Source organism: Musca autumnalis, unplaced genomic scaffold (genome assembly GCF_047663935.1).
Source record: "Musca autumnalis isolate F117 unplaced genomic scaffold, ASM4766393v1 scaffold_5, whole genome shotgun sequence".
Taxonomy (NCBI): domain Eukaryota; kingdom Metazoa; phylum Arthropoda; class Insecta; order Diptera; family Muscidae; genus Musca; species Musca autumnalis.
In genome coordinates, this window is record NW_027412088.1 from 169,425,035 (window position 1) to 169,448,422 (window position 23,388).

Consider the following 23,388-nt stretch of genomic DNA (forward strand, 5'->3'; position numbering starts at 1 on the left):
GATCATTTTATTAACAAAGGTGGATAATTTAATCGACCAAAGTGTATAATTTTTTCTACGTTATCTACAAATGTGGATAATTTAATTCACAATGGTGGATAATTTAATCCACCAAAGTTATCCACCTTTATTGATAAAAATATCCACTTTGGCGGAAAAAATTCTCAATCTTTGTAGATAAGATTATCGACGTTGGTGGATAAATTTATCCATTTTGTGGATGACGTTTTCTACTTTTGTAGACAAAGTTATCTGTGGTGGATGAAGGTATCCACATTGGTAGATAAAGTTGTCCACGTTTGCGGATAAAGTTGTCAACCTTTATGAATAAAGTTTTCCACATTAGTGGATATAGTTTTCCACATTTGTGGATAAAGTTATCAATATATATGGATAAAGTTATCCATATTTGTGGATAAAGTTATCCATATTCGTGCATAAAGTTATCCACATTTGTTGATAAAATTATCCTCCTTTGTGGACAAAATTATTCACCTTTGTGGATAAAATTATCCACCTTTATGGTTAAAGTTATCCAACTTTGTGGATAAATTTATTTAATTTTGGAATAAGGTTATCCACTTCTTTGGATAAAGCTTTCCACATTTGAGGATAAAGTGAATATTTTTTATCCACAATAGGGATTACTTTATCCACAATTGTTGTTATCCACAAAAGTGGCTAAAGTAATCCCTATTTTGGATAAAAAATATACACTTTGGCGGATGAAATTATCAACCTTTTTAGATAAATTATCCACGTTGGTGGATAATGTTATCCACCTTTGTGGATGAGGTTTGTGGATAAGGTTATCCACATTGGTGGATAAGGTTATCCACATTGGTGGATAAAGGTATCCACACTGGTGGATAAAGTTATCCACACTGGTGGATAAAGTTATCCACATATGTGGATAAAGTTATCCACCTTTATGGATATAGTTTTCCACATTGGTGAATAAAGTTATGCACTTTGGTGGATAGAGTTGCCCACTTTTGTATAAAAATTTATCCATGTTTGTTGATAAGATTATCCACCTTTGGGGATAAAATTATTCACTTATTAAATAAAGTTATCCAACTTTGTGGATAAAGCTTTCCACATTTGAGGATAAAGTTATCCACTTTTGTGGATAACAACTATTGTGGATAAAGTAATCCCTTTTGTGTTTAAAAAAATTCCACTTTGGCGGATAAAGTTATCAACCTTTCTAGATAAATTATCCACGTTGGTGGATAATGTTATCCACCTTTGTGAATGACGTTTTCCACTTTAGTGGATAAAGTTATCCACTTTTGTGGATAAAGTTATACACTTTGGTGGACAAAGTTATCCACTTTGATGGACAAAGTTATCCACTTTGGTGGATATAGTTGCCCAGGTTTTCCACTTTTGTGGATAAGGTTATCCACATTGGTGAATAAAGTTATCCACATTGGTGGATAAAGGTATCCGCATTGGTGGATAAAGTTATCCACCTTTCTGGATTAAATTATCCACGTTTGTGGATAACAACAATTGTGGATAAAGTAATCCCTTTTGCGGATAAAGTTGTTCAACTTTGTGGATAAAGTTATCCACTTTTGAGGATAAAGTTATACACTTTGGTGGACAAAGTTATCCACTTTGATGGACAAAGTTATCCACTTTGGTGGATAGAGTTGCCCAGGTTTTCCACTTTTGTGGATAAGGTTATCCACATTGGTGGATAAAGTTATCCACATTGGTGGATAAAGGTATCCACATTGGTGGATAAAGTTATCCACATTTGTGGATAAAGTTATCCACCTTTATGTATATAGTTTCCACATTGGTGAATAAAGTTATCCACCTTTCTGGATAAAATTATCCACGTTTGTGGATAACAACAATTGTGGATAAAGTAATCCCTTTTGTGGATAAAGTTGTTCAACTTTGTGGATAAAGTTATCCACTTTTGTGGATAAAGTTATACATTTTGGTGGACAAAGTTATCCACTTTGGTGGACAAAGTTATCCACTTTGATGGACAAAGTTATCCACTTTGGTGGATAGAGTTATCCATGTTTGTTGATAAAATTATCCACCTCTTGGGATAAAATTATTCACTTTTTAAATAAAGTTATCCACCTTTGTGGAAAAAGCTTTCCACATTTGAGGATAAAGTTGTCTATTTTTTGTGGATAACAACAATTGTTGATAAAGTAATCCCTTTTGTGGATAAAAAATATCCACTTTGGCGGATAAAATTATCAACCTTTGTAGATAAATTATTCACGTTGGTGGATAAAATTATCCCCCTTTGTGGATGAGGTTTTTCACTTTTGTGGATAAGGTTATCCACATTGGTGGATAAATGCATCCAAATTGGTGGATAAAGTTGTCCACCTTTATGGATATAGTTTTCCACATTGGTGAATAAAGCTATCCACCTTTCTGGATAAAATTTTCCACGTTTGTGGATAACAACAATTTTGGATAAAGTAATCCCTATTGTGGATAAAGTTGTTCAACTTTGTGGATAAAGTTATCCACTTTTGTGGATAAAGGTATACATTTTGTTGGACAAAGTTATCCACTTTGGTGGACAAAGTTATCCACTTTGGTGGATACAGTTATCCACTTTTGTGTAAAAAGTTATCCACTTTTTGGATAAACTTATTCACGTTGTTGTTTAAAGTTATCCATCTTTGTGGATAAATATATCCACATTTGTGGATAATGTTATCCATCTTTTTGGATAAATTTATCCACCTTTGTGGACAAGGTTATCCACCCTCTGTTGTGGGTAAGGTTATCCACCTTTGTGGATAATCTTATCCAACTTTGTGGATAAAGTTATCCACCTCTGTGGATAAAGCTCTTAACTTTTGTGGATAAAATTATCCACCTTAGTGGATAAGGTTGTGGATAAAGCTATTAATGTTTGAGGACAAAGTCATCCACATTTCTTGTTAAAATTGGAAAAAATTGTACACCCTTGTGGATAAAGTTGTACAAATTTGTAAATATTATCCGCCTATTTGTGGATAAAGTTAGTCACCTTTTTGGATAATGTTATCCACCTATTTGTGGATAATGTTATCTACATTTGTGGATATAGTTGTCCACTGTTGTGGATAAATATAGATACGTTTATGGATAAAATTAATGTATTTATTCACATTTGAGGATAAAATTATCCACAGTTGTGGATAATGTTATTCGCCTTTGTGTATACCGTTCTTGTTGTAACAGGTTTAGGAATGTGGCTGCTTTGGTTGTAGCCACAAAGATACTGCAGTTAGTTGAAGAGGCTTGGTTGGGCAGTCGAAAAGGTGCAGAGTGTCGTGCAGGCCTGTACTGCATGCTGCGCGGCTGTCAGCAAACCTTGCCCTTGAACGTAGTTAAACCAAACCAACTCTGGTTTGTTGTATCAGCTGACAGTCTTTAGCTGCGATAAAAGGGGACTGTACTCCGAGGACCGCATTCGACCGATTGTTGTTTATATCAGCTGCGACAGCATCTGTGTGAATGCTATTCAAACTGATCGACCGGCTCTCTCTTGTAACTTTGGATATTACCAGTGTGGGGGAGTTCTATACGGTGATTAGGATGACTCTCTGGTAATCCGCGAGCAGGAACTGCAATGACAGCATATCATTGTGTTGCTCTACTGCAGATGGACCTCTTATGTGATGAAGAAGCACCCCGTTGCAGTTCTTATTGCGGTGTTCTGACAGTTTTTAATATTCTTCCATTGTATTGCACTTATGTTCATGGACCATACTGTCGTTGGATTGCTTAACACAGGCCGACCAATTGCATTATATGTGCTTCCGAAGGTTTATTTATCTGCAACTTTTAGTGCTGCCGGCTAGGTTCCTTACCGTAGTCCATGTGGTGAACAGAGTGGATGGAAATTTAGTAGGGAATATTTTCAAGCATAAAATGGTACTATTATCGAACAAATAGGGCTTCAGCATTGAGGTTAGCGAATATAACCGACACCAAGATTGCACGATCGTCTGCATAAATAACTATCTCAATGACGTCTTGAGGCGGTGGAATACAGGAAAGGTAGAGGTTAAACAGTTTTGCAGATATCACCCCACATTGGGGAACTACTTGTTTCACACTACGGAATTTCGACTTCATGTTCCTAAATTCTACGTACGACTGGCGTCCACACATACATATTATTGATTATATAACGCTTCGAACTTTGTCGAAGAATTGTCTGCGAGTCTGAGTATAGTCTCAAACAATTCTGTTAGTGGCGCCATAATTGTCCGTGTAAAACATTGAGCTATAAATCTGCTCAGCTAGTGATATACCCCTCTGGTCATTACCTAGAATCGTATGTTACAACTCATGATGGCCATTAGGTACCTTAAGAACAATTATTTATGTTCTTCCAAAAGCGAGCTAATGTTGGCCTGGGCATATACTTAGGCAACTCTACCTGGGCAGTTTCACATCTGACTGCTACCCTCAAATATGCAATGTACCTGTTATTAGAACCAGGCTCCTGGGAGTTAGGGGTCTGTAATGAACAGACTGGTGTAACTGGAAAGCTAGTTGCCCCACCTCCTCTTCTGGTGCGTTCCATCCTCAAGACTTTATAACTATCACAACACTGTAAGCTGCAGTTATAACAACGCAAATAAGTTCTTTCGTATTTATTTAATTTATTTACCTTGACAGCTAAAGAAATACAGCGTGCCATGCGGTCCCAAAGCCCGATGTAGGGCTTTTGGCGAATTGAGCGGGCTGCATCGTCCCGATCTCTTACTTGACTTGCCAACTGGTGTTCTTCTGCTATGATGGGGGTAGTCTCATAGTACTGCACTCACACTGTACTTGCAGTTGTTGCTGAGCTAGGTTTCCTGTCCCGACGCGTTCATGACTTTTTTCCGAGGTAATAGTGGAACCGTGGTGCAATGGTATGCACAACCGCCTTGCACACATAAGGTCATGGGTTCGATTCCCCCGCCAGACAACATCAAAACACTTTTCAACGGTGGCAAAATACCCCTCAGTAATGTTGGCGACATTTCCTGAGTATTTCAGCCATGTAAATTTTCTCTATAAAAGTGTTGTCTTAGACACGCCGTTCAGACTCGGCGATAAACTGTAGGTCGCATATCATTGAGCTAATATGAATCGGGGTGCACTCATTGATATGAGAGAACTCTCCCTTGTCCCGTAAGGGATGTAAAAAAGTATCAGTCTGCTTTGCCGACAGAGATATACCCTCAGCCTGTGTAAATTGAAACACTTTTTTCCCAAAAAACTTATGTATGACAAAACTGTTGATGAGGATTAAAGTTAAAAAGTTTTGCGGCAGAGTTACTTAAAGGAATGGACCGACATAGACCATAGGGGTGCCATAGGGGGTTTTTACACCCTTCGGGCTGTTTTCTCAAGAAGCATGGGCTTGCCACTGAAAAAATTCTTACCTTCGTATTTGAGGCAGCGAATGTAAGTTGCTTCAACAAAAATCAAAGAGATTCGTAGTCTTAAAGTGAACTTAGCCGAAATTTTGTGTGGGAGGTACCGGATGGAGTGGACAAATATAGGCCATAGTCGAGCCTGATTTATATCTGGTAGAAATTTCACGATGTGCAAATTATGGACCAAATCGGTTACTCCATTTAAGAGTTATCGTGCGCACAAATTTTCCGAACATTTTCGAAATTTTGTGGGGGAGGTACCTGAAGGAGTGGACCGATATGGCTTATCTTCAAACTTAAACTATGTTCGGACAAAATATTACTAAGACCAAATTTTGGACGGAATCGGCAGATCCGTTCGAGAGTTATCTTGCGCTCCAACAACTACACAGTGTGGCATAAGGGTTTTTTTACCTTTCGGGCTATTTTCTCAGGAAGTCTGGACTTGCCCCTAATGCAACTTATGGCGTCGTATGGGGAGCAGTGAATACAAGTTGCCACAACAAAAATCAAAGCGATTCGAGAGCAGGTCCTAAACTGAATTTTACCGAAATTTTGTGTGGGAGGTACCCGAAGAAGTGAACCGATTGAGTCCATATTGAAACCTTATCTAAGTCTGGTACACATTTCACGATGTGCAAATTATGGACCAAATCGGCCACTCTCTTCAAGAGTTATCTTGTCAAAATTTTTCCGAACATTTCCGAACTTTTGTGGGGGAGGTACCGGAAGGAGTGGACCGATATGGCTTATCTTCGAACTTAAACTAAGTTTGGACACAATATTACGAAGGCCAAATTTTGGACGGAATCGGCATATCCGTTCGAGAATTATGTTGCGCTCCAACCACTACACACGGTGTCATAGGGTTTTTTTTTACCTATCAGGCTATTTTCTCAGGTAGTATGGACTTGCTCCTGATGAAACGTATGCCGTCGTATCGGGGGCAGTGAATACAAGTTGCTACAACAAAAATCAAAGCGATTCGAGAGCAGGTCCTAAACTGAACTTTTCCGAAATTTTGTGTGGGAGGTACCCAAAGGAGTGAACCGATTGAGTCCATATTGGAACCTCATATAATTCTGGTAGAAATTTCAAGATGTGTAAATTATGTACCAAATCGGTTACTCCATTCAAGAGTTATCGTGCGCACAAATTTTCCGAACATTTTCGAAATTTTGTGGGGGAGGTACCTGAAGGAGTGGACCGATATGGCTTATCTTCAAACTTAAACTATGTTCGGACAAAATATTACTAAGACCAAATTTTGGACGGAATCGGCAGATCCGTTCGAGAATTATGTTGCGCTCCAAGCACTACACACGGTGTCATAGGGTTTTTTTTTACCTTTCAGGCTATTTTCTCAGGAAGTATGGACTTGCCCCAGATGAAACTTATGGCGTCGTATGGGTGGCAGTTAATACAAGTTGCCACAACAAAAATCAAAGCGACTCGAGAGCAGGCCCTAAACTTAACTTTTCCGAAATTTTGTGTGGGAGGTACCCGAAGGAGGGGACCGATTGAGTCCATATTGGAAGCTCATCTAAGTCTGGTAGAAATTTCACGATGTGCAAATTATGGATCAAATCGTTTACTCCATTCAAGAGTTATCGTGGCACAATTTTTCCGAACATTTTCGAACTTTTGTGGGAGAGGTACCGGAAGGAGTGGACCAATATGGCTTTTCTTCGAACTTAAATCAAGTTTGGACACAATATTACGTAGGCCAAATTTTTGGACGGAATCGGCAGATCCGTTCGAAAGTTATCTTACGCTCCACCAACTACACAGTGTGGCATAGGGTTTTTTACCTTTCAGGCTATTTTCTCAGGAAGTATGGACTTGCCCTGATGAAACTTATGGCGTCGTATGGGGGGCAGTGACTACAAGTTGCAACAACAAAAATCAAAGCGATTCTAGAGAAGCTCCTAAACTAAACTTTTCCGAAATTTTGTGTGGGAGGTACTATATGCACGGTGCTCTTGAATCAAATTTAAATGGAAGGTGCTTACACCTGGGAAGTTTTTGCGGATTCTGAAACTACAATGTTGATAGATTGGAAAAATCAAAAAACAAAAAAAAAAAAATCGTCGGAGCGCTTTTTAAATAAATTGCGATTCAAGTTGACATTTATAGGGCTTGTTTAGGTTTTCACTATTTTGCTTAGAAACCGCAAGTCCTATCAAAATGGGACTGAAGAAAATGTTGTAGCTCTGAAAATTCTCTACAAGATTGGCCCTTGCGGTATTTTCGTAGGTTTTACCATTTTTGAGATATTGAAGTTCAAATTGGGACAATGCACTGACTGTTTCGCCCCTTATAAAACAATGTCATGAAGGGTGCGCCTTAACTAACTTTTAATGAAAACGGCTTACACAGGGAAAGATTTTGTGAATTCTGAAACAGCAATGTTCATAGATGAGAAAAATCCAAAAACAAGAAAAAATCGCTGTAGGGATTTTTAAATAAATCGCGGTCAAAATTCACATTTTAGATGTATTTTAGGTTTTCACGCTTTTGCTTGGAAACCGCAAGTCCAATCGAAATGGAGCTAAAGAAAATGTTGTAGCTGTAAAAATTCTTTACAGGATTGTTCTTAGGCTGTACCATTTTTTAGATAAAGAAGCCCAGTTTACATGTTTGGTTTTTTTGTTAGGGTTTCGCGATTTTGCTTGAATACGGCAAGTCTTATCGGCATGGGGCCTGAGAAAATCGTATAGCTGTGAAAATTCTCTACAAGACTCGCTTATGTAAATTTTCCTAGGTTGTACCATTTTTTAGATATATAAGTTTAAGGAAATTGCAGTCATGACATTGTTTTATAAAGAGACGATACAGAATTGAATTGAATTGTCCCAATTTCAACTTCTATATCTCAAAAATTGTAAAACCTACGAAAATATCATTAAGGTCAATCTTGTAGAGAATTTTGATAGCTACAGCATTTTCTTTATTCCCATTTTGATATGGCTTGCGGTTTTCAAGCAAAATCGCAAAAACCTAAACAACCCCTAAAAATGTCAACTGAATCGCGATTTATTCAAAAAGCGCTCCGGCGTTTTTTTTGTTTTTTGATTTTTCTCATCTATGAACATCGTAGTTTCAAAATCCGCAAAAACTTCCCAGGTGTAAGCACCTTCCATTTAAATTTGATTCAAGAGCACCGTGTATGTTTTGTGGAAAGGAGTGATGTAGTTAAGCTTCCATTAGATCAGTCATAATCTAATGCAGCCAAGGGTACCAACACATACGAAGACATAAGTTCCTGTGATCCCAAGAGGTGATTAGCGTGAAATTTTACATCGACATAGCCATGTCCGTCCGTCTGTGGTAATCTCGCTAGTGTCCGAAAGGACTGATGAAAGTGGATAAAATTTTGGTCAAAGGTATTGTAGGTCCATAGAACTTTTGGTATTTAAAATGGGCTATGTAGGTCCATGTTTTGGTATAGCTCCCATATAATATGATTAATCGAGGCCTTAATGAATTTTGTAGGTATTAAAAAAATTTCTCAACATAAAATTTTAGGATATTGTCCATATATAACGATACCGAGCGATTTCAATTGGAGTTCAAAATATTTAATGATGGAGCGGATAAAAATGCATTTTTTCTTGTTTTTTTAATTTTTCAGTTCTTTGGAAAGTAATTTTTAATTTTTATTTTCAGAAATCGTGGAACGTATGTATGTATGTAAAACAGAAAGGCTGCATAAAGATTGTGTAAACATATTTATATAAAACAAATAATACAACAAATATAATTAAACATATAATTTAAAACAAACTTGAAAAGTGTTTTAAAATGTAAAACAATTGGAAAGTGGTGAAAATAATAAAAAAGAACTACGAAACGAAATATTTATAAAAATAAATTAAAAAAGAAAAAAATATTTAATGAACTTTAAATAATTTTTAAAGCCATAAAAAATACAACAAAATTATAAATAAATAATTACCATAAAAAACAAAGAAAAGAAAAGAAACGAATATAAAGAAATCATTCATTGTCACGTTATAAAATAAATTACAAAAGCACCCCAAATACATATAAACCAAACAAGAAAAAAAAACAACAATTAAATAAAGCAACTGCAAAATTAAAAAAAGCTCAACTTGTCAACACTTAAGAAGTCATTAAAAAAGGCTAAAAAGCATTCACAATAGACTTTAGCGAAATACAAAAAAATATCAAAAAATAGTATTCAAAGCTACTGTGCATAAAACACAGCAAAAAAAAAAAACATAACCATCTATGTCTCTGTGTGCATTCTTATAAATTAATGTCAAGTGTTTTATACAATTTTCTAAATAAGGTTTTGTTGGCCAAATTAAAATAAGAAGGTTTTTGAAAAAAAAACACAACAAAAATAATAGTGAAAAATCAAGAAAAAAAAACAAAAAATAAGTGAAAAATAAAAACAATTAAAATACAAAAAATAGTTAACAACATCAACGTCATTTTTAGCATTGCATGTGTAAAAGTGTCACTGTGTGTGTGTGTGTGCAAAGTGTACTGTGTAAAGTATTAAATGGCCCAGAAAAACAGCATTTAAGCGACAACGATGACAACAATTGTTTAAATAGAAACAACAAAAAACGAGAAAACTTAACATTTTATTAAGGTGAGTAATAGTTGTTTTTTTTTTTTGCTATTTGTATGTGTGTAAATTCTAATAAGGGGACGTACAAAATAAACTAAAAAATAGTTTAATAAGGCTAGTAACAAATAATTCTAATCCAATTCACTGGTTGCTACGTCCCACAGTTTTTTTTTTTTCCATTTATTTATTTTGTTGCTTACATTTTCATCAATTTTTTTTAATTCATTGAACATTTACTTCAATACACCAATTTATCACAAAATCAACAATAGATTTCCATTTCTTTGTTGTACTAAATAAAGTACTAAAAACCAAATTATTTGAATTGTAAATATCATCATTACTATTAATCAATCCTAAGGAAAACATAACAAAAACGAAACGAATTTTAAAAAATTGTTTTTATTAATATTCACGAAATCAAAAATATATACAAATATTATAGCATAAATTTATGAAATATTTTTGATAATATTGAAAAATACAAGATGGAATTTTGTTTAAAATTTGCCATTTGGTCAAAGTACGAGTATGTTGTAGATTCTTGACCTCAAACTTATATATGTTTATTCTAAATCCCCAAGAATAATTTTATTTATATATGTATCATCTTCTTTATTGCATATTCGATATTAGAATATTAGCGACTATGTTACATTTTAGGTACCAATTCTTTTTTATATGTTATTTGATAAAGTAGAGAAAACAAGTGAGCAAAGGCTATAGTCGGGACGGGGCCGACCATGTGATACCCTACACCACTACCCCTGTGCATAAGCTTTTCACTGGTAAACATTTCTTTTAGGGAATATAAACCGACTACCACCAAAAATTATATGCCTCTTTGTCTCTGGGACCCCCATAAGCAACCAAAATTTCGTGACCATCCGATCAAAATTACGACTTGTAGCTTGATTGCAAAAAAATGGAAGAATTGGATGCATTACCGACTATTGTGGTATCTCCCTTGTTTGAGCACCTTCGCCAACCTGCTTTACACCAATGTAAAAGTAATCTTTTCTTCTTCCATTGACAGGCTTTGTCGTTGGAGTACCCCTACTAGAAGCCAATATATTCACAAAGAATAAAACTTTGAATTTGTCTCCAAATGAGTTTTTCCCCATTCCGACCCCTAAATATTATCCGGCTATCACCAAAATCAATAGGCTTCTTCCTATGTGGGACCCGCATCAGTAGCGGGAAAATGGGATGCATTACCGACTATTGCGATAACTCTGTTGTTTGAGCAGCTACGACAACCTACTTTACATCGTTGTAAAGGTGATATTTTCTACTTTCCCTGCCAGATTTTTGCTTTTGATATACCTCTTAAAGCAACAGAGATATTGGCTTTGAAATAAAACGTTGACTATTGCCGTATCTCTGCTATTTGACCACCTATGACAACCTAATTTACATCGTTGTAAAGGTGATATTTTCTACTTTCCCTGCCAGATTTTGCTTTTGATATACCTCTTAAAGCAACAGAGATATTGGCTTTGAAATAAAACGTTGACCTTTCTCCAAATAAGTGTTTGCCCATTCCGGCCCCTGAATATTATCCGACCATCATCAAAATCAATAGGCTTCTTTCTTTTTGGGACCCCCATTAACCCCCAAAATTTCGTGACCATCTGATCAAAATTGCGACTGTAACGTGATTACAAAAAAATCTGAAAATTGGATGCATTATTGACTATTTCCATATCTTTGCTATTTGACCACCTACGACAACCTACTTTACACCGTTGTAAAGGTGATATTTTCTACTTTCATGTTCAGGTTCTGCTTTTGGTATACCTCTTAAAGAAACAGAGATATTGGCTTTGAAATAAAATGTTGACTTTTCTCCAAATAAGTGTTTGCCCATTCCGACCCCTAAATATTATCCGACCATCACCAAAATCAATATGCTTCTTCATCTGTAAGACCCCCATTAACCCTGAAATTTTCGTGACGATCCGATCAATATTGCGACCTGTAGCGTGATTTCCAAAAAAATAGAAAAATGGGATGTATTACCGACTATTGCGATATCTCCGTTATTTGGTTACCTACGCCGACCTAGTTTGCATCATTGTAAAGACGGTATCTTCTACTTTCATAGTCAGGCTTTGCTTTTGGAAAAATTTTAACCAAAGCTGTGATATTTGTCAATATAATTAAAATCGCAAAAATGAAAATTGGGTTTTATTTGCTACTATTGCGATATCTTCGTTGTTTGATCTCCTACGAGCACCTACTTTACATCATTAGCAAGGTGATATTTTCTGCTTTCATTGTCAGGTTTTGCTTTTGGTATACCCCATATAGAAGCTGAGATATTGGCTTTGGAAAAAAACGTTGTCTTTTTATCCACCTACGTTTTTTTGCCCTTTCCGACCCCTAAATATTATCCGACCATCACCAAAATCAATAGGCTTCTTCCCTCCGGGACCCCATCAACATCCAAAATTTCGTGACGATCCGATCAAAATTGCGGCCTGTAGCGTGATTACAAGGTTTAGATGGACAGACGGACAGACGGACGGACGGACGGACTGACGGACGGACACACATAGCCAGATCGACCCAGCTCGTCGAGACATTCATTTTGATATATATAAGTATGGGTCTACGACCATTATTTCGATGCGTTACAAACTTTTTGGCCAAAACCAACTTATAATACCCTCCCCACATAGTGGTGTAGGGTATAATGAATTACCTGCAATGATTAAATTTTCTGCATTTCGGAATTCTGTCCATTGCTGGATATTTTGAAGCCAGAATATCTTTTGTCTTCTTCTGCTGCGTTGTCCTTCACAGTGCTCTTGAACTAAATTTAAATGGAAGGTGCTTACACCTGGACAGTTTTTGCGGATTCTGAAACTACAATGTTCAGACATGAGAAAAATCAAAATACAAAAAAGAAACGCCGGAGAGATTCAAGTTGACATTTTAAGGTTTTTTTAGATTTTCACGATTTTGCTTGGAAATCGCAAATCCTATCGAAATGAGACTAAAGAAAATGTTGTAGCTATGAAAATTCTATATAAGATTGATTTTTATGATATCTTCGTAGTTTTTACCGTTATTAAGATATAGAAGCTCAAAGTAGGACAATGGATTGACTGAATCGCCTCCTTAGAAAACAATGTCATGACTGCAATTTCCCAACTTACACTTATATATCTCAATAATGGTACAACCTTGGGAAAAAATACGAAAGACATTATTGTAGAGAATTTTCACAGCAACAACATATTCTTTTATCCCATTTCGAAAGGATTTGCAGTTTTCAAGCTAAATCCTGAAGACCTAAGAAAAAAATCTGAAAGTTTGATCTGAACCTCTATATCTCAAAAATGGTTAAATCTACGAAAATATCAATCAGCCAGTCTTATGTGAAATTTTCACTGCTACAACATTTTCTTTAATGCCATTTCGATAGGACTTGCGGTTTCCAAGCAAAGTCGTGAAAACCTAAAAAACAACTAAAAATGGGAACTTTCATCGCGATGTTTTCTTGTTTTTGGATTTTTCTCATCTATAAACATTGCTGTTTCAGAATTCTTCCCTGGCGAAAGCGGGTTTCCTTTAAAGTTAGTTAAGGTGCACTGTGCATAAGATTGTAATATAAGGAGATTATACAGTCAATCCATTGACCTAATTTGAACTTCTATATCTCAATAACGGTAAATCGTCAGTCTTGTAGAGATTTTTCATAGCTACAACATTTTCTTTAGTCCCATTTCGATAGGAGTTGCGTTTTCCTAGCAAAATTGTGAATACCCCAAAACCCTTAAAAATTTCAATTTGAATCGCGTTTTATTTAAAAAGCGCTCCGGCGTTTTTTTTTGTTTTTTGATTTTTTTCATCTATGAACATTGTAGTTTCAGAATCCGCAAAAACTTCCCAGGTATAAGCACCTTCCATTTAAATTTGATTCAAGAGCACCATGCCTTATATGAAATGTATCTCATTTTTATACCCTCAGCCTTTAGGCTAGAAAGGGTATATATACCCTTTCATACGGGCAAAATGTGCCTTATCGAAATAATGGTTTTAGACCCCTTAGTTTAAGTTCGAAGATGGGCTATATCGGCCCACTCTTCCCGGTACCTCCCCCACAAAAGTCGAAAATGTTCGGAAAATTTGTGTGCACGATAACTCTTGAAGGGACTAACCGATTTGGTCCACACTTTGCCCATCGTAAAATGTGTACTAGACTTAGATAAGGTTCTAATGTGGACTCAATCGGTCCACTCCTTCGGGTACCTCCCACACAAAATTTTGGAAAAGTTCAGTTTAGGTCCATCTCTCGAATCGCTTTGATTTGTTGCTTTAGCAACTTGTATTCACTGCCCTCAATACGACGGTGTAAGTTTCATCAGGGGCAAGTCCATACTTCCTGAGTAAATAGCGTGAAAGTTGCAAAAAAACCGTATGACACCGTGTGTAGTGGTTGAAGCGCAAGATAAATCTCGAACGGATCTGCCAATTCGGTCAAAATTTGGCCTTCATAATATTTTGTGCAAACATAGTTTAAGTTCGAAGATAAACCATATCGGCCCTCTCCTTCAGCTACCACCCTCACAAAAGTTCAAAAATGTTCGGAAAAATTGTGCGCCCGATAACTCTTGAAGGGAGTGACCGATGTAATCCATACTCTGCACATCCTATTATATCTACCAGACATATATCAGGTTCAAATATGGACTATATTTGTCTACTCCTTCTGCTACCTCCACACAAAATTTTGGATAAGTTCACTTTAAGACCTGCTCTCGAATCACTTTGATTTTTGTTGAAGCGATTTGCTTTCTCTAACTCCATTACGACGGTAAAAGTTTTTTCAGGGGCAAGTCTATATTTCTTGGGAAAAAAGACCGAAAGGTGTAAAAACCGCCTATGTCACCACATGTGGCGGTCGGAGAGCACGAGAACTCTCGAACTGTTCAACCGATTTGGTCCAACATTTGGTCTTCGTCATATTATTTCTAAACTTAGTTTCATGGGCCAATATTTAAAAATGTCACTAAAATCCTAGGACGATATTACTTGAATGGGGCAACCAATTTGGTCCAAACTTTGGATCTCCTAATATTTTGTCAAAATTTTGTTTAAAATGGCCCATATCGACCCTCCCTAAGGGTACCTCCCCCACAAAAGTTCAACATTTGTATCTTAGTGCAGTTAATTCCTAATCCACATTTTTGTCGGCAAGTTCAAATGTCCAAAAAGGGCAACAAAATTCTGAAGAGACCTTAAATACATTCGATCTGTCTGTAGGTGATAGTTTCACTTCACATTGGCTGAGGGTATTTATCTGTCGGCAAAGCCGACTGACACTTTTTTACTTGTTCATTTTTGTTTCCAATTAAACAAGCATTTTCTATAACAACCGGAGTTCGGTTGTAATTCGAACGAATTTTAATTCGAATCGTCTTAGAGAAACAGACAATAACAAAAAAAAAAAACATTGTTCCACAACATCCCATACGGGACAAGGGAGAGAAGTCTCCCTTGTCCCGTAAACAGACAATAAATTATCATAATAACACTGTGCGACAACAAAAAAAATTAAAAGAAAAACTGAGTAGATTATGAAAGTAGAGCTAAAAATATGAGACACGTGTATCGGCGTTTTTAAAGTTTATATCGGAAAGTAACCAAATTAGGTGGGGCAAGTTCCGCCCATTTCTAGCTTTTTCGAAATATTCGAGTTAAGATATCTTGGAATCCTTGTATTTTAGGTACATAGTATCTCTGGCAACTTTACACAGGAGGATGTGGGAAATATTTTTGTTAAACATTTTAACCCTCATGTGGTTCATCAATAGGGTCTTTTGGTCCTTTTTTCGAAAATCTTTCAAAAACTCTTTTAAAATGTGATCATATCAAATCCAAATATTCTACAAAATTTTCCGCCATTAAATTTTACTATGGGTCTCAGGATACACAAAATCTTATCTAATTGCCAGGAACCTCTAAAAATGAAAAACACGTTTAAGGGTTAAAGTCGGACCTTATCTGAGTTTATTCAAAATTGTCCCACAAAACATAATTTTAGAGAGATAACGTCAAAGACAAAAATGTTCTTCGTCAAATTTCACTATGGATCGCCAAAGAATTGAAATGTCTATTGATATTATATATCATGAAAATATCAGTATCAATTTTGCTGAAAAAACATGAAAATATTTACCAATTTTTTTGATGAAATTTTTTTTCCTTCTTTATTCGAGTTGATACATGAAAGTAATATAAAACTTGGTTCTTGGTGAAAAGTGTTAAAAGAAGAAAAATTCTACACAAAATTTAACTATGAGTTTCAGAATAAACCATATATCTCGGTATACTATTTTCTTTAGAAAATTAGATAACAAATTTATATATTTTAGAATGAAATTATTTGTTTTAATTTTGGACTGATAATTTTACATAATTCAATACTGAATCAAAATCTAACAAAATCCTTCACTTTTTGGGGATATGGTAAGAAGAAGAAATGTTCCACATCAAATTTCACAATGAGTCTCTGAATAAAAGAAATCTGTAACCATAACATATAACATTCTTAGCAGCCCTTGTTTTTGATAAAGGGTTTAGGGCCATATTTTACAAATTTTATCCAGATTATCGTTGTGATAGGACACTGTAAATATTTTAATGATGGTTTTTGTTATGAATTCATACGGAAGGTGTCGTGCGCTCCATTCAAACAGCTTTTGAAATATTTGTGGTGAATATATATTTGAAAAATATAGAAAACCCAGATCGGAAGTTGTAAAATTGCACATTTTTAGTAATTTTAACTTAAATTACGTAGTTAGGATAAGCCACTGGTTGCTTATATTGTATGGGAAAATACAAGGGAGGTCTACGGCTATGGTACAGTGCAAATATAAGTGTCATATGGGATTTCACATACACGATTTGGCGTGGTCCAAAATAACTCCTGCTTTGGTGCCATATACGGAATTAACCCTAGAAATTTACATAAATAGCTTTATCCTTACTGGATTTGTTATGGTCATACATAATACAGCTATTTATGTAAATTTTTAGGTTTAACTTAACTAAACTCGAAAAAATTAAAAAAATATTTTTTCTTTAAAAATACATTGTGGTGTGATAGGATTGTAGTCTTCCACAAGATGGTGTGTTAGTCTTTTATATTTTGGGCGTTGTGGACCACTATAAAAATACTTCTCTTAGAAGATTTGATGGTCTTCTATACGAAGACGTTGGTAAATTTGTGATCATCTATACAAAGACGTTGGTGAATTTGTGGTCTTCTATAAGAAGAACTTGTGGTCCTCTACGAGAATACCTTGAAGTTTTCTATAAGAAGAAGACTATATTTTAAAATTGATTTCAATTTTATTTGGCCAACACGTTTTATATGTCTTTGCTTTGATATCGATTTGTGTGTCAAACGGAAATTATAAAAACTTTTATATATACGTTCAATTTTATTCAGTGAAATTTGTATAGTTTCACGGAATCAATGTTAATTTTTTTATAACTTCCGTTTGACACAAAAATCGATATCAAATCGATTTAAAAGACCACAATTATAAATTGATGAAATTTAGGTTTGTTTGTTTATAATTTTTTATTGCATCATTTCAAATACTTAGCAAAGTGTTTTGAAACTCGACATATACAAATATTAATTGGGCGCCACTATAGTGCAGGGGTAAGTAGTACTTACTAAGTACAGCTCACATTTTCAAGGGTGACAAAAATACCATTTAGCGTAATATAGGCTACATTTCATCCACTTTTAAAAAAATCTGCCTTGTCCATTCGGGAAAACATAGCCAGCCATCAGTTACTTTCAATCATCTGCCAATTTATGGATTCTTTTTCAATTTTTGTTGCAACTTTCTGTTTACTAAGACCATCAAAATGCGTATGACCATAAATGTCCTTCCTAATCAATCAACATGACATTATTGACAATTTGTCTATTGCTATAAAAAAGTTTTTTTGCTAACTGTTAAAGTCGGCTTTGCTATTTGCCACAAAAAAAGAAACAAAAAACATATATTTAAAATGTTTATTATCACCACCTCTTTTTGCAATTAATTACTAACAAAATATTGACTTTGACCCAAATGTCGAGTTAAATGTTTACAATAAATTGTTTATAATAAAAATTAATTAAATATGTTTTGTATTGCTACCATTTATCATAAAAAACGCACACCCACAATTTAGCGAATAAATAATAATATTGCCAAATAAAGGCTAAAATGAACCTAACCATTTAGATACCTATCGGATAGGGTCAAATGGTTAAATATATTTTATTATTATATATTAAATTATGTATGTTAGGGTGCCTTAAAAAATCAAACGTTTTTTCATTTAATTTCAAAACTAAAAGTATGAAATATTATGACAATTGGTTGGGAAATCAACGGCAAAAAATTACAGTCGAATGTGGAATAGTTCTTTCTTTGAACTATTATCCAAATATCGAGTATTGTGGAAGAATTAATAATCGAATCAAAAAAAGGCAAATATTTTTGTAAAATATATGAAGTCGCTACAATGGATCAAAAATACCCATTTAATGAGACTCAATAGCATTTTGTGCATTTCCTCAGAGTGCCACAAGAAATTTTGCCGAAGACACTTTATACCGAAAACGAAAAGATTAGAATAGATTTGTAAAGTAGAGTAAAAGTGGGAAATCGGAAAAAAGTGCTTTTATTGACCCTTTCTGAAAGAAAGGGTGGTTCAATTGACCTTTTCTGGAAGGAAAGGTGCTTCTATTGACTCTTTCTGGAAGAAAGGGTGCTTCTATTGACCTTTTCTGGAAGGAAGGGTGGTTCTATTGACCCCTTCTGGAAGAAAGTGTGCTTCTATTGACCCTTTCTGGAAGAGAGGGTGTTCCTAACGACCCTTTCCGGAAGAAAAGGTGCTTCTGTTGACACTTTCTGGAGGAACGTGTGCTTCTATTGACCCTTTCTGGAAGAGAGGGTGCTTCTATTGACCCTTTTAGGAGGAAAGGGTGCTTCTATTGACCCTTTCTGGAAGAGAGGGTGCTTCTATTGACTTTTTCTCGAAGAGAGGGTGCTTCTATTGACCCGTCCTGGAAGAAGGGCTGCTTCTATTGACCCTTTCTAGAAGAACGGGTGCTTCTATTGATCCTTTCTGGAAGAGAGGGTGCTTCAATTGATAATTTCTGGAAGAAAGGGTGCTTTTATTAACCTTTTCTGGAAGGAAGGGTGCTTCTATTGGCCCTTTCTAGAAGAAAGGCTGCTTCTATTGATCCTTTCTGGAAGAAAGGGTGCTTCTATTAACCTTTTCTGGAAGGAAGGGTGCTTCTATTGGCCTTTTCTGGAAGGAAGGGTGCTTCTATTGGCCCTTTCTAGAAGAAAGGCTGCTTCTATTGATCCTTTCTGGAAAAGAGGGTGCTTCTATTGACCCTTTCTGGAAAAAGGGCTGCTTTTATTGACCCTTTCTGGAAGAACGGCTGCTTTTATTGACCCTTTCTGGAAGAACGGGTGCTTCTATTGATCCTTTCTGGAAGAGAGGGTGCTTCTATTGATCCTTTCTGGAAGAGAGGGTGCTTCTATTGATCCTTTCTGGAAGAAAGGGTGCTTCTATTAACCCTTTCTGGAAGGAAGGGTGTTTCTATTGATCCTTTCTGGAATTAGGGGTGCTTCTGTTGACCCGTCCTGGAAGAAGGGCTGCTTCTATTGACCCTTTCTGGAAGAACGGGTGCTTCTATTGGTCCTTTCTAGAAGAAAGGCTGCTTCTACTGATCCTTTCTGGAAGAGAGGCTGCTTCTATTGACCCTTTCTGGAAGAAAGGGTGATTCTATTGACCCTTTTTGGAAGAGACAGTGCTTCTATTGACCCTTTCTGGAAGAAAGGGTGCTTCGATTGACCTTTCTTAAAGAAAGGGTGCTTCGATTGACCCTTTCTTAAAGAAAGGGTGCTTCCATTGATCCTTTCTTGGAGAAAGGTTGTTTCCATTGGCCCTTTCTGGAAGAAAGGGTGCTTCCATCGGCCCTTTCTGGAAGAAAGGGTGTTTCTATTGAAATTTTCTAGAAGACAGGGTGATTCTATTGACATTTTCTGGAAGGAAGGTTGCTTCTATTGACCCATTCTGGAAGGCAGGGTGCTTCTATTGACCCTTTCTGGAAGGGAGGGTGTTTCTATTGACCCTTTCTGGAAGAAAAGGTGCTTCTGTTGACCCTTTCTGGAGGAACGGGTGCTTCTATTGATCCTTTCTAGAAGACAGGCTTCTTCTATTGATCCTTTCTGGAAGAGAGGGTGCTTCTATTGACTCTTTCTGGAAGAGAGGGTGCTTCTATTAACCTTTCTGGAAGAAAGGGTGCTTCTGTTGACCTTTTCTGAAAGAAGGGGTGCTTCTATTGACCTTTTCTGAAAGAAGGGGTGCTTCTATTGACCTTTTCTGAAAGAAGGGGTGCTTCTATTAACCTTTTCTGAAAGAAGGGGTGCTTCTATTGACCTTTTCTGAAAGAATGGGTGCTTCTATTGACCTTTTCTGAATGAAGGGGTGCTTCTATTGACCTTTTCTGAAAGAAGGGGTGCTTCTATTGACCTTTTCTGAAAGAAGGGGTTGCTGCTATTGACCTTTTCTGAAAGAAGGGGTTGCTTCTATTGACCTTTTCTGAAAGAAGGGGTGCTTCTATTGACTCTTTCTGAGATAAAAGGTTCTTCTGTTGACCCTTTCTGGAGGAACGGGTGCTTCTATTGATCCTTTCTAGAAGAAAGGCTTCTTCTATTGATCCTTTCTGGAAGAGAGGGTGCTTCTATTGACTCTTTCTGGAAGAGAGGGTTCTTCTATTAACCTTTCTGGAAGAAAGGGTGCTTCTATTGACTCCTTCTGGAAGAGAGGGTGCTTCTAACCTTTCTGGAAGAAAGGGTGCTTCTGTTGACCTTTTCTGAAAGAAGGGGTGCTTCTATTGACCTTTTCTGAAAGAAGGGGTGCTTCTATTGACCTTTTCTGAAAGAAGGGGTGCTTCTATTGACCTTTTCTGAATGAAGGGGTTGCTTCTGTTGACCTTTTCTGAAAGAAGGGGTGCTTCTATTGACCTTTTCTGAAAGAATGGGTGCTTCTATTGACCTTTTCTGAATGAAGGGGTGCTTCTATTGACCTTTTCTGAAAGAAGGGGTGCTTCTATTGACCTTTTCTGAAAGAAGGGGTTGCTGCTATTGACCTTTTCTGAAAGAAGGGGTTGCTTCTATTGACCTTTTCTGAAAGAAGGGCTGCTTCTATTGACCCTTTCTGAGAGATAGGGTACTTCTATTGAGCCTTTTTGAAAGAAAGGGTGCTTCTATTGATCCTTTCTGAGATAAAAGGTGCTTCTATTGACCTTTTCTGAGAGAAAGGGTGCTTCTATTGACCCTTTCTGAGAGAAAGAGTACTTCTATTGACCGTTTTTGAAAGAAGGGGTGCTTCTATTGACCCTTTCTGAGATAAAAGGTTCTTCTATTGACCCTTTCTGAGAGAAAGGGTGCTTCTATTGACCCTTTCTGAGAGAAAGGGTACTTCTATTGAGCCTTTTTGAAAGAAAGGGTGCTTCTATTTTTCCTTTCTGAGATAAGAGGTGCTTCTATTGACCTTTTATGAAAGAAAGGGTGCTTCTATTGACCCTTTCTGAGAGAAAGGGTACTTCTATTGACCGTTTTTGAAAGAAAGGGTGCTTCTATTGGCCCTTTTTGAGATAAAAGGTGCTTCTATTGACCCTTGCTGAGATAAAAGGTGCTTCTATTGACCCTTTCTGAGAGAAAGGGTGCTTCTATTGACCCTTTCTGAGAGAAAGGGTACTTCTATTGAGCCTTTTTGAGAGAAAGTGTGCTTCTATTGACCCTTTCGGAAAGAAATGGTGCTTCCATTGGCCCTTTCTGGAAGAAAGGGTGCTTCTACTGCCTTTCTGGAAGAAAAATGAAAACTTTCAGAACGTCGATACTCGTATCTTTAATATTTGGCCCGTCATTTATAACCTGTCCAATTTTTTTTTAAATTTTGATAAACGATTTTTTGTTTTGTTGTTTTTTTTATAACCATGTGTGCTCCACATTTTTAATATTGTTTACTTAATTCGTATCTCAAAATTTTCTGGTAGCCAAGTTCCCAGTATATTAAATTTCAAAATTAAAAAAAAATTATTAGAAAAAAAGATTTTGTTGCATTTTTCTTTTATTAAGGTGTCCTCATCGTTTTGTGGTTGATGTTTAACCATGTCAGAGTTTGCAGTGGGTACGTGTATGTGTGTGTGCGTTTGTGGATTCTTAAGTTTGGGTATGGTTTACTTGGCTACACCACAGAACTTAGAAACCGTAACAAACATTTAACCTTAAACCAATTAGGTTTTATGGTTTATAAACATCGAAAACACAAAAGCAAAAAATAAAATAAAGAAAACAAATTAGAAGCTGTTGAAGTGTTAAATGAAGAAAGAACATAATGAACGGACAGACGGACGAACAAGACATGGGTGTTATAATCCATATGACATTCCATTGAAGAGATAAGACAGTTGCTTTATTGAAGGGTGCATTAAAGCTAATACATATTTAAAAAATTTGATTTTATTATAATATATGAAAAATATTTAAAAAAAATAATAATAATAAAATAGTTGTTTTAAAATATTAAGCCAGACTATTTTGAAAAAAAAAAAAATAATAATAATAAAAAATAAAAAGTAGTAATAAAACCCCCCACATACAAAACAAATAAACTTCCGTTATTGTTAATACACCTATTCAATTGTTGCTCTTCTAACACAAAGAATATTAATATCAAAAAACTTGTTTCAAATACCCAATAGAGAACCCCTGCATGAAAAAAAACATTACATTGAAGTTCAAAGTCAAATTTGCAAAAAACGGGTTAAATGAAATTCGCATTAAATAAAACAGCATACACAACATATAGCAATCAACACTGTATTGTTTATTTAGCATCTAAATAAACAAAAAAAATCTTGCAAAGAAATCTCCCAAAAAATCAAATCAATAACAATAACAAAAGACTTAAGTAACAAACTTCCTCGCCATATTCATATGTTGGGAATGTTAACATAACATGGTTACTTATTGTTATGTTTTTGTTTTTTTTTGGTTATTTGTTAATGTGTTTTATTGTAAAGAAATATTTCAATGTCAATATGTGGCAGCCGTAGCCACCATCAACAATATAAATAATTTTACAGTTATTATTGTTTAATAGAGAGACAGTCTTAAATCAGTATTTACAATTGAAGTTAATTTGGATAAACACCTGTTTTTAGCGGAACTATTTGTATAACAGAGTCCGCTTCGATTTTTAGCATTTTCAATGCAAAGCCGACAAATCGATTGTTCTCTACGTTGATTACGTTGATTATTTTTG

The 23,388-nt window shown here is 35.7% G+C and overlaps 1 protein-coding gene across 1 annotated transcript in view; it reads left to right on the forward strand.

Annotated features, from left to right (window-relative positions):
* blo (bloated) overlaps positions 1–23,388 on the forward strand; it is a 445,168-nt gene that overhangs the window by 1,618 nt on the left and 420,162 nt on the right. Inside the window, exon 2 of the mRNA XM_073955435.1 lies at positions 9,084–10,038. The gene's annotated coding sequence lies outside the window, so the exon portion shown is untranslated. The remainder of the gene's footprint in view (positions 1–9,083; positions 10,039–23,388) is intronic.